The sequence below is a fragment of the Arachis duranensis genome, chromosome 4 (assembly GCF_000817695.3).
Source record: "Arachis duranensis cultivar V14167 chromosome 4, aradu.V14167.gnm2.J7QH, whole genome shotgun sequence".
Lineage (NCBI taxonomy): Eukaryota > Viridiplantae > Streptophyta > Magnoliopsida > Fabales > Fabaceae > Arachis > Arachis duranensis.
The window spans coordinates 88,572,247-88,584,414 of record NC_029775.3 but is presented as its reverse complement, the minus strand read 5'-3'; the positions used below and the strand labels follow the sequence as shown (position 1 = coordinate 88,584,414).

Below are 12,168 nucleotides of genomic sequence, written 5' to 3'. Positions count from 1 at the left end.
CGTATCACTCACGTTTCGACAACAAAAAGATAAACCGTGAGGTCGAAAGTGATATACGGATAAAGGCATAAAGGAGATTAAGAGTTAGATAATAGATAGGTATGTATAACATAAATAAATAGCCACTAGTCGCGACCCGCAAAGTTTAGGTCAGCTAGGGTACAGTATGAAAGTAGTTGACAACAGTATCTCCTAGTCTCTCACAAAAGAAACATAAGAGCCTCTATAGGCAAATTCAAAAGAGTTCAATACATAATATAAGCTCTTCAAAATAGAGATGGAGAGATTCTAAGCAAAGCATAAAGTGGAGAATATAAAGATCTTCGCCATCTCTTAGATGAACCACAGCTCACTCCTGAGCACCAGGACCTGTATTTGAAAAACAATAGATATATACAGAATGAGAACCCCCGACCCATAGGTTCCCAGTACGGTAAAAGTGCCAAATAAATACAATGCACTGTGATAAGCGGATAATTTATACGCTTTTTGGCATTATTTTTACATAGTTTTTAATATGTTTTAGTTACTTTTTAGTATATTTTTATTAGTTTTTATGCAAAAATCAAATTTCTGGACTTTACTATGAGTTTGTGTATTTTTCTGTGATTTCAGGTATTTTTTGGCTAAAATTGAGGGACCTGAGCAAAAATCTGATTCAGAGGCTGAGAAAGGACTGAAGATGCTATTGGATTCTGACCTCCCTGCACTCGAAGTAGATTTTCTGGAGCTACGGAAACTTAATTGGTGCGCTTTCAATTGAGTTGGAAAGTAGCCATCTTGGCCTTTCCAATAATGTATAATAGTTCATACTTTTTCTGAGATTTGATGGCTCAAACTAGCGTCCAAACGCCGGTCAGAGACCCTTTTCTGGCGTAAAATGCCAGAACTGGCACCAAAGCTGGAGTTAAACACCCAAACTGGCACCAAAACTGGTGTTTAAACTCCAAGAAGAGCCTATGCACGTGAAAACTTCAATGCTCAGCCCAAAAACACACCAAGTGGGCCCCAGAAGTGGATTTCTGCACTATCTACACTTAGTTACCCATTTTCTGTAAACCTAGTTTACTAGTTTAGTATAAATAGCACTTTTCACTATTGTATTCATATCTTTAGATCATTTTTTGAGACTGTCTTAGGATCACTTTTGATCTCTTGATCACGTTTGGGGGCTGGCCATTCGGCCATGCCTGGACCTTCATCACTTATGTATTTTCAACGGTGGAGTTTCTACACCTCATAGATTAAAGTATGGAGCTTTGTTGTTCCTCATGAATTAATGCAAAGTACTATTGTTTTTCTATTCAATTCACACTTATTCTTGTTCTAAGATATTCACTCGTACTTCAACCTGATGGATATGATGATCCGTGACACTCATCTCCTCCCTTATGAACGCGTGCCTGACAACCACCTCCGTTCTATCTGCAAGAGCTTGAGTGTATATCTCTTGGCCTCCTGGTTCACGACGCATGGTTGACTCTCCTGACAACAGAGCCTTCCATTCCATGAGATCAGAGTCTTCGTGGAATAAGCTAGAATCAATTGGCAGCATTCTTGAGATCCGGAAAGTCTAAACCTTGTCTGTGGTATTCCGAGTAGGATTTGGGATGGGATGACTGTGACGAGCTTCAAACTTGTGACTGTCAGGCACAGTGCAATGACAATGTGCAAAAGGATCAATGGATCTTATTCCGACACGATCGAGAACCGACAGCTGATTAGCCATGCGAGAAACCGTAGCGGATATGTTTTCACTGAGAGGACGGATGGTAGCCATTGACAACGGTGATCCACCAACATACAGCTTGCCATGAAAGGGAGTACGCATGATTGGATGAGGACAATAGGAAAGCAGAGGCTCAGAGGGAACAAAGCATCTCCATACGCTTATCTGAAATTCCCACCAATGAATAGCATAAGTATCTCTATCCTATTTTATGTTTTATTTCTTCTTTAATCATCAAAACCTCATAACCATTTGAATCCGCCTGACTGAGATTTACAAGATGACCATAGCTTGCTCCAAGCTGACAATCTGTGTGTGATCGACCCTTACTCACGTAAGGTATTACTTGGACGACCCAGTGCACTTGCTGGTCAGCTGCGCGGAGTTGTAAGAAAAGTGTGAACTCACAATTTTGTGTACCAAGTTTTTGGTATTGTTGCCGGGGATTGTTCGAGTTTGGACAATTAATGGTTCATCTTGTTGCTCAGATTAGGTAATTTTCTTTTTTTTATTTATTCTGTTCTTCATAATTTTTAAGAATTAATTCTAAAGTTTCAGATGATGCTTTTATCATCACAAAAGCTGGTTGATTCCCATCAATTTGGCTGTTGCATGTAATATCCTACTGAAGCTTGGCTAGCCATGTCTAATCTTTTTAGACTGAAGCTTTAGACTAACATTGTATGATTCTTGGAATTCTTATTAAAAATTTTGAATTTCTTTATTTTCTTTTTCAAAATAATTTTCGAAAAAAATACAAAATTTTTTTATAAAATCATAAAACCAAAAATAATTTTTTTCTTGTTTGAGTCTAGAGTAAAATTTTAAGTTTGGTGTCAATTGCATGTTTTTATTTTTTTAGCATTTTTCGAAAACTCATGCATTGTGTTCTTCATGATCTTCAAGTTGTTCTTGATGATTGTCTTTGTTTGATCTTGTGATTTTCTTGTTTTGTGTCTTTTCTTGTTTTTCATATGCATTTTCGAATTTTTAGAGTCAAAAGTTTAAAAATTTTTAAGTTTGGTGTCTTGCATGTGTTTCTTTTCTTAAAATTTTTTTCAAAAATATATTCTTGATGTTCATCATGATCTTCAAAGTGTTCTTGGTGTTCATCTTGACATTCAAAGTGTTCTTGCATGCATTATGTGTTTTGATCTTAAATTTTCATGTTTTGAGTCATTTTTGTGTTTTTCTCTCTCCTCATTAAAAAATTCAAAAATAAAAAAATATCGTTTCCTTATTTCTCTCATAAATTTCAAAATTTTTGGGTTGACTTAGTCAAAGATTTTTAAAATTTAGTTGTTTCTTCTTAGTCAAGTCAAAATTTCAATTTAAAAAAATCTATCTTTTCAAATCTTTTTCAAAAATTAAATCTTTTTCATTTTTCTTCTTAATATTTTCGAAGATTTTAAAAATTGATTTTCAAAATATTTTTCTTATTTTTATATTTTCGAAAACCTTGCTAACAATTAAGGATTTGATTTAAAAAAATTTAAGTTTTTACTTTCTTGTTAAGAAAGGTTCAATCTTTAAATTCTAGAATCATATCTTTTACTTTCTTGTTAGTCAAGTCATCAATTTTAATTTTAAAAATCAAATCTTTTTCAATCATATCTTTTCAAACATATCTTTTTCAATCAAATCTTTTTCAAATCGTATCCTTTCCAAATTTTAATTTCAAAATCTTTGTCTAACTTCTCATCTTTTCCAAACTTACTATCTCTTATCTTTTTCAAAACTACCAAACTACTTTTTCACTTCTCAATTTTCGAAAACCACTAATAACTTTTTCAAAAATCTTTTTAATTAACTAATTGTTTTAAACTCTAATTTTATTTTATTCCTTTCTTAATTTTCGAATACTAACTAATTTTTAAAATAAAAACAATTTTTGAATTTCTCTTCTCTCTCATCTCTTTTTATTTATTTATTTATTTAATAACACTTCTCTCCTTCTTAAAATTCGAACCCTCTCTTCCTCTCTGTGTTCGAATTCTCTTTATTTTCTTTCTACCTCATTTTTCTCTTCTTCTCTTCTTCTACTCACATAAAGGAATCTCTATACTGTGACATAGAGGATTCCTATTCCTTTTTGTTCTCTTCTTTTTCACATGAGCAGGAACAAGGATAAGGATATTCTTGTTGAAGCCGATCCTAAACCTGAAAGGACTCTGAAGAAGAAGCTAAGAGAAGCTAAAGCACAAATCTCTGGAGAGGACCTGACAGAAATTTTTTAAAAAGAAGAAGACATAGCAGCAAAAAATAACAACAATGCCAACAATGCAAGGAAGATGCTTGGTGACTATGCTGCACCAACTTCCAACTTCTATGGAAGAAGCATCTCAATTCCTGCCATTAGAGCAAACAACTTTGAGCTTAAGCCTCAATTAGTTTCTTTAATGCAGCAGAACTGCAAGTTTCATGGACTTCTATTAGAAGATCCTTATCAGTTCTTATCTGAATTCTTGCAGATCTGTGATACTGTTAAGACCAATGGGGTTGATTCTGAGGTCCACAGACTTATGCTTTTCCCCTTTGTTGTAAGAGACAGAGCTAGAACATGGTTAGATTCACAACCTAGAAAAAGCCTGAACTCTTGGGACAAGCTGGTCAATGCTTTCTTGACCAAATTCTTTTCACCTCAAATGATGAGTAAGCTTAGAGTGGATGTCCAAACCTTCAGACAGAAGGAAGGTGAATCCCTCTATGAAGCTTGGGAAAGATACAAGCAATTAACCAAAAGATGTCCTTCTAACATGTTTCTAGAAAGGAGTATCATGTGTATATTCTATAATGGTCTGTCTGAGTTATCCAATATGTCATTGGACCACTCTGCTGGTGGATCTCTTCGTCTAAAAATGCCTGTAGAAGCCCAGGAACTCATTAAAATAGTTGTAAATAACCAGTTCATGTACACTTCTGAGAGAAATCCTGTGAATAATATGGTGACTCAGAAGAAAGGAGTTTTTGAGATTGATACTCTGAATACCATATTGGCTCAGAACAAAATATTGACTCAGCAAGTCAATATGATCTCTCAGAGTCTGACTGGATTGCAAGCTAAAGACGCCTCCTCTGAAGGAGAAGCTTATGACCCTGAGAATCCTGCAATGGAAGAGGTGAATTACATGGGAGAACCCTATGGAAACACCTATAATCCTTCATGGAGGAATCACCCAAATTTCTCATGGAAGGATCAACAGAAGCCTCAACAAGGCTTCAATAACAATAATGGTGGGAGAAACAGGTTTGGCAATAGCAAGCCTTTCCCATCATCTTCTCAGTAACAGACAAAGAATTCTGAGCAGAGCCTCTCTAGCTTACCGAACATAGTCTCTGATCTATCCAAGATCACTCTCAATTTCATGACTGAGGCACGATCCTCCATCAGAAATTTGGAGGCACAAGTGGGTCAACTGAGTAAAAGAGTTACTGAAACTCTTCCTAGCACTCTCCTAAGCAATACAGAAGAGAATCTAAAAAGAGAGTGCAAGGCCATCTACACGTCCAACATGGCCGAACCTATAAGAGGAGGGAAAGGTAGTGATTCCCAGTGAGAAAGACTTTATGAGACGTCCACTGACCACTAGGGAGTTCCCTCACGAGGAACCAAAGGAATCTGAGACTCATCTAGAGACCATAGAGATTCCACTGAACTTCCTATTACCATTCATGAGCCTTGATGAACATTCTTCCTCTAAAGAAGATGAAGTCGTTACTGAAGAACAAGTTGCTCAGTATCTTGGAGCAATCATGAAGCTGAATGCCAAATTATTTGGTAATGAGACTTGGGAGGATGAACCTCCATTGCTCATTAATGAACTAAACGCCTTGGCTCAGCTGAATATACCTCAAAAGAAAACGGATCCCGGAAGGTTCTAAATACCTTGCACCATTGGCACTATGACCTTTGAGAATGCTTTGTGTGACTGATAAACCACTATTTTATGTTTTATATTGTGTTTAATTGAGTGGTTTTTATCAAATTCTTGCCCACTTATTCATATGATTTGCATGATTTTACAATTCCTTCCTAATTTAGTTCTATGGTTGAAAACTTGCTTCCTAGAGATATTTTAATTACGTATTTTAATTCCCCTTTATACCATTCAATGCCGTGCTCCGTGTGTTAAGTGTTTCAGGCTTCATAGGGCAGGAATGGCTTGGAGAATGGAAAGGAAGCTTGCAAAAAGGGAAGGAGCACAAGAAATAAAAGAGATAACCAGCGAACAGCGATGCGCACGCATGGCTGACGCGTGTGCGCGATTTGGAAAAAATCACATCGATGCAAGCGCGTTCCTGATGCGTATGGGTCGATTGGAGTTTGCACAAACGACGCGAGCGCGTGCCTGACGCGCAGGCGTGGAGAGGAAAATCGTCAAACGACGCGTACGGGTGACATGCACGGTCTGCAGAAAATTCAGAAAATGCTGGGGTGATTTTGGGCCGCATTTTGACCTAGTTTTTGGTCCAGAAACACAGAATAAAGCCAGGGAACATGCTGAGACTCAAGAGATCAGATCATACACACAATTTTAGGTTTAGATGTAGTTTGTAGAGGGAGAGGTTCTCTCCTCTCTCTTAGGTTTTAGGATTAGGATTTCTTTTTCTCATTAGGCTAGGATTGTTTCTTCATACCAGGTTCAATATTCCTTTATTTTGACTTCTCTTCTACTTTTAGATATTTTAATGCTTTTATTTATTCTTGATTTATGTTGCTAAATTGGCTTATGAACTTTGCATTTTAGGATTTTCTTAATTAATATAATTTGAGGTATTTCAGACTCATGATTATTTTGCTCTATTTATGATTTATTTTTCCTTTTGGCTTTGGTTAATTAATTAGTAACACTTGAATTATCAAACTCAACTGTTGATTGAAATTGGAATTACTGATTGATTTGGATCACTCTAAAGCTAGTCCTTCCATAGGGATTGACTAGGACTTGAGGATCAAACTAATTAGTCTACTTGACCTTCCTTTGCTTAGTAAAGGCTGACCAAGTGGGGTTGAAACCCAATTCTCATCACACCTAATAAAGATAAATAGGATAGGATTTCCAGTTCTCATACATTGCCAAGAGATTTTCGTAATTATTAATTTGTCTTTCTTGCTATTTAAATTACTTGTTCCCTATTTGAAAAACCCACAAATATATCTTTTTCCATAACAAATAATAAATCATACTTCCCTGCAATTTCTTGAGAAGACGACCCGAGGTTTGAATACTTCGGTTATTTATTTTTATTGGGTTTGCTTAAGTGACAAACAAAACTTTTGTACGAAAGAATTCTCTGTTGGTTTAGGAACTATACTTACAACGCGATTATATTTGTGATTTTTCTTTACCGATAGAAATCTGTTCGTCAAAATGGCGCCGTTACCGGGGAATTGCAAACGTGTGCCTTATTATTAGTTATTGTAAATATTTTTTTCTTTTGCTTGTTTATTTATTTTTGTTTTTAATTTTTATTAGCTACTATGAATTCTCACCCTTGTCGCTTTGAGTTTGGTTCCAATGTTGTTGTAGGGAATGGACGCTATAAGGAGAACATGCATCAAGGATGGAACAATCAAAGATGGGAGGAGCCACAAGGATTTGATCAACCCTCTTGGCCACAACCACCTCCAATGGACTATCAACAACCATTCTATGACGCATATCAAGGCAATGGCTATGGTGAGCACTCTTTTGATTATCAACAACCACCACCATATGCTTATAAACTGCCTCCCTAATCTACCTTTGGACCACCATACTCACAAGCCTCCTACAACCAAAAACTCCCATATGACCCTAACCCTTATCCACCATATCAACCACCCTATGAGCCATATGAGCCATACATAGATCCACCCCAATTCCAACCCAATTACTCCCAAGGACCACTGATAAACCCATATTTTATGATGTATATTGAGCTCAATTTAAGTGATTTATTCAACCCTTCACCTACTTGTTCATGTAAATTGCATGGTTTCACTTTCCCTTCCTTATTATGTGATATATGAGAAAATATGTTCCTTATGCTTTAAAATAATAAAATTTAATTATCCTTTATTACCATTCGATGCCGTGATTTGTGTGTTGAGTACTTTCAGGTTTTACAGGGCAGGAATGATTTAAAGGATGGAAAGAAAACATACAAAAATGGAAGGAAAGCACAAATTGGAGTTTTGGAACAACTGGAAGTGATGCGTCCACATGGACAACGCAAACGCGTGGTTCGCACAAAAGAGAATCGACGCGAGCGCATGGATGAGGCGAACGAGTGACTTGCGAAATACAACTGACGCGGACACATGACTGACGCGACCACGTGGAAGAGCAACACTCCAGATCACGCGACTGCGTGACCCACGCGGACGCATGACGTGCGCGATCTGCAGAATTTGCAGATCTCGTTTCTAGCGATTTTTGGGCCCTTTTGGCCCAGATCCAAATCCAAGAGGCATAGATTAGAAGTTATGAAGTGAGGGAATGCATTCATGCAGAGTGTGACAATCAGATAGGGAGTAATTTTCACTTTTCATAGTTTAGATGTAGTTTTTAGAGAGAGAGGCTCTCTCCTCTCTCTTAGGATTTAGGATTAGGATTTCTATTAGGATTAGGATTGTTTCTTCATACCAGGATCAATAATTTATGTTTCTCTTCTATTTTTGTTTACTCTGAAGTTTTTATTTGCACTTGATTTATGTTGCCCAATTGGCTTATGAACTTTTCCCTGTTAGAGTTGACATTTCCATTCAATTTAATTTGAGGTATTCCAGATATTTATGATTTTAATTTAGCTTTTTATATTCCAGATAATATTGATATTCCTTTTGCATTGATATGCACTTACACTTTCTTGCATTACCCACACTCTCTTCCCTATTGTTGCAACTTTTGCACTATTGATATGCCATTTGCTTCCATTATTTTCTCACTTGCATGTTGTAGCTACCATGTAATTGAGACCTTTATTATTTGGCATTAACACCCATATTTTATTTATGTTCTTATCTTTATTTTTGGGTTACTTTCCTTTCTTTTTCTCTTCTTTCAGGATGGCCACCACGAAGAGAGAGAAAAAGCTTCTTAATGGGGAGACAGGCAAGTCAATCTGCACAATCTATAGAGAGAGGCCTCAGTTGGAGCAGCCCGTCCACTTGTACATCTTAGCATGCACCGAGGACAGTGCAATATTTAAGTGTGGGAAGGTCGATACCAATCTCCATGGGTTAGTTATTCTCTTCTTAACACCAATATACTATTTTCTTTGTTTATTGATTGTTGCATTGCATAATAGATTGCATGTGTAGTTGATTATTTGCATTTAAGTACTACTTGGTTGAAAAATAATAAGTTTCTTTTTAAGACCCTATTTTTCAAAAATTTCACTAATTTAAATCAAATATTTGTAGGTTAAATTTGTTTAGAAGTTGTAATTGGAAAATGGTTTTTGAGCCAAAGAACACACAACCTGTGAGATTTGAGCTTAATTGCATGGTTACATTATTTGACCATAATATTTTATTCTTGTGTGTTTTCTTCTCTATAATTGTAATCTAGATTTTGTTTCCGTCTATATGTCCATTATTTAGTGTATTTACATGCTTGCATATGATTGAGGCCATATTTGATTATTAACTCACTTATCCCAAATAAAGCCTACCCTTTTATGTCACCCTTGTTAGCCACTTTGAGCTTTTTAATCCCCTTCTGTTTTATAACCACATCACTAGCCTTAAACAGAAAAACAAATTAAATATCCCAATTGAATCTTTGGTTAGCTTAAGATAGAGGTTGTGCATCAACTAAGTGTGGGGAAACTGTGGGAACATGGGTTAATAAGGGAATGTATCATGTTTCTAATTCTGAATATTGGAAAATTTGGATATCTACTCATGTAAAACAGAAAATTAAAAATTCCATATGCATTGATATGTTATTTTAGTTTTTATGTCTCTATAAAAAAAAAGAAAAAAAATATAATATAAATAAATAAATAAGGGGACAAAATTACCCCAATATTAAGCTAATAAAAGATCAATGCATATGTGACACAATTAAAAGAAAAGTTAATACATGAGTATGTGATACAAAAGTGGAAATTATGGGTAGCTAGGCATGATTTTAGAAGTTATATGGAATGTATGTAAGTTAGGTGATAGCCCAGGTTACTCAAAGATTCAATTTATAGCTCACTTAGTCATACATATACCCTCACCCTTGCCTTGGCCCCATTACAACCTTGAAAAGACCTCATGATGTTTGCATTGGTACATTAAATATTTGTTGATTGGTTAGATGAAGAAAAAAGCTTAGAAAGCATGATTAGAGAAGAGTAGAGTGAATAACCCTATACACCTGAGTGACTAGAGAGTAAACACAAAATCCAGTGAGGGTTCAATAGCTCATCACCATATATCTCTACCTCTATTGTTAATTGTCTTGCAAGTTTGAAAAATATTTTATTTACCCATCTCAATTGTAAAAGTGCTTTAACATTATCTAAGGTTGGCAATGCGTATATGATTCCTTGAAAATGTGAATTAATTTAACTACATATAAAGCTTTATATATAGGTGAATAATAACTAGATTTGCATGACTCATTTAGGTAGTTGCATCTAGGATAGATTGCATTGCATGAGATTTCACCACTTTACCTTACTCTTTATCTTGGATTTAGCATGAGGACATGCTATTGTTTAAGTGTGGGGAGATTGATAAACCCATATTTTATGATGTATATTGAGCTCAATTTAAGTGATTTATTCAACCCTTCACCTACTTGTTCATGTAAATTGCATGGTTTCACTTTCCCTTCCTTATTATGTGATATATGAGAAAATATGTTCCTTATGCTTTAAAATAATCAAATTTAATTATCCTTTATTACCATTCGATACCATGATTTGTGTGTTAAGTACTTTCAGGTTTTACAGGGCAGGAATGATTTAAAGGATGGAAAGGAAACATACAAAAATGGAAGGAAAGCACAAATTGGAGTTTTAGAGCAACTGGCAGTGACGCGTCCGCATGGTCGACACGAACGCGTGGTTTGCACAAAAGAGAATCGACGCGAGTGCATGGATGAGGCGAACGCGTGACTTGCAAAATACAACTAACGCGGGCGCATGACTGACGCGACTGCGTGGAAGAGCAACACTCCAGATCACGCGACCGCGTGACCCACGCGGACGCGTGATGTGCGCAATCTGCAGAATTTGCAGATCTCATTTCCACCGATTTTTGGGCCCTTTTGGCCCAGATCCAAATCCAAGAGGCACAGATTAGAAGTTATGAAGTGAGAGAATGCATTCATGCAGAGTGTGTCAATCAGATAGGGAGTAATTTTCACTTTTCATAGTTTAGATGTAGTTTTTAGAGAGAGAGGCTCTCTCCTCTCTCTTAGGATTTAGGATTAGGATTTCTATTAGGATTAGGAATTATCTCATCTTCATATCAGGTTCAATATTCCTTTTACTTTGTATTTCTCTTTTACTTTCAGATACTTTGATGCTTGTATTACTTATGTTGCCTATTTGGCTTATGCACCATTCATGTTAGGATTTTCTTAAATAATATAATTTGAGGAATTTTCAGATCTATGATTTTCATCTAGCTTTTTATATTCTTGGCATTTAGTTGATTAATTGGTAACTCTTGAGTTGTCAAACTCATGGTCGACTGAAAATTGGAATTCTTCAAGAATTAACTCGAGTTCCAATAACTCTAGCCTTTTCCAAGGAAAGACTAGGACCTGAGGAACCAAACTTATTCCATCCACTTGACTTACCTTCATAGTTAGAGGTTAACTTAGTGGGAGAAAAATCCAATTTTCATCACAATTGATAAGGATAACTAGGATAGGACTTCCAGTTTTCATACCATGCCAAGAGTGTTATTAGTTATTAATTTATTAATTCTTGCAATCTATTTCTCTTGCTTAAAACCTTTTTCAAACCCAAACACTATTTTTCCATAACCAATAATAAATCATACCTCCCTGCAATTCCTTGAGAAGACGACCCGAGGTTTGAATACTTCGGTTTATAAATTTATTGGGTTTTGTTACTTGTGACAACCAAAACGTTTGTACGAAGGAATTTTCTGTTGGTTTAGAATCTATACTCACAACGTGACTATATTTTTACAAAATTCTTTACTAGCAAAAATCCTAACATCAACCACCACCTCCATATACACCACATCCATATCCATCACAAGAGCCTTATGATCCTACTTATGATATTCGAGCAGAACAAGAGTCAAGGGATTGTCTCAAGGAAACAATGGATCAATTTCAAGCAACCCTGCATCAGTTGGACCGAGTGGTAAACCGAATAGCACCCGAAGTTTTCATGGCTAAAGAATCTCAACTTGAGAACAAGGAATTGAAGTGTGCGGTGCAACAAGTGGAAACCACCACATTCTTATGATGAACCAC

The 12,168-nt window shown here is 36.0% G+C and overlaps 1 non-coding gene across 1 annotated transcript; it reads right to left on the bottom strand.

Annotated features, from left to right (window-relative positions):
- Positions 1-4,383: 4,383 nt before the first annotated feature.
- LOC127747006 (small nucleolar RNA R71) lies at positions 4,384-4,487 on the bottom strand. The gene has a single exon (XR_008008811.1). It is a non-coding gene; the product is annotated as a small nucleolar RNA R71 (small nucleolar RNA).
- Between the last annotated feature and the right edge of the window lie 7,681 nt (positions 4,488-12,168).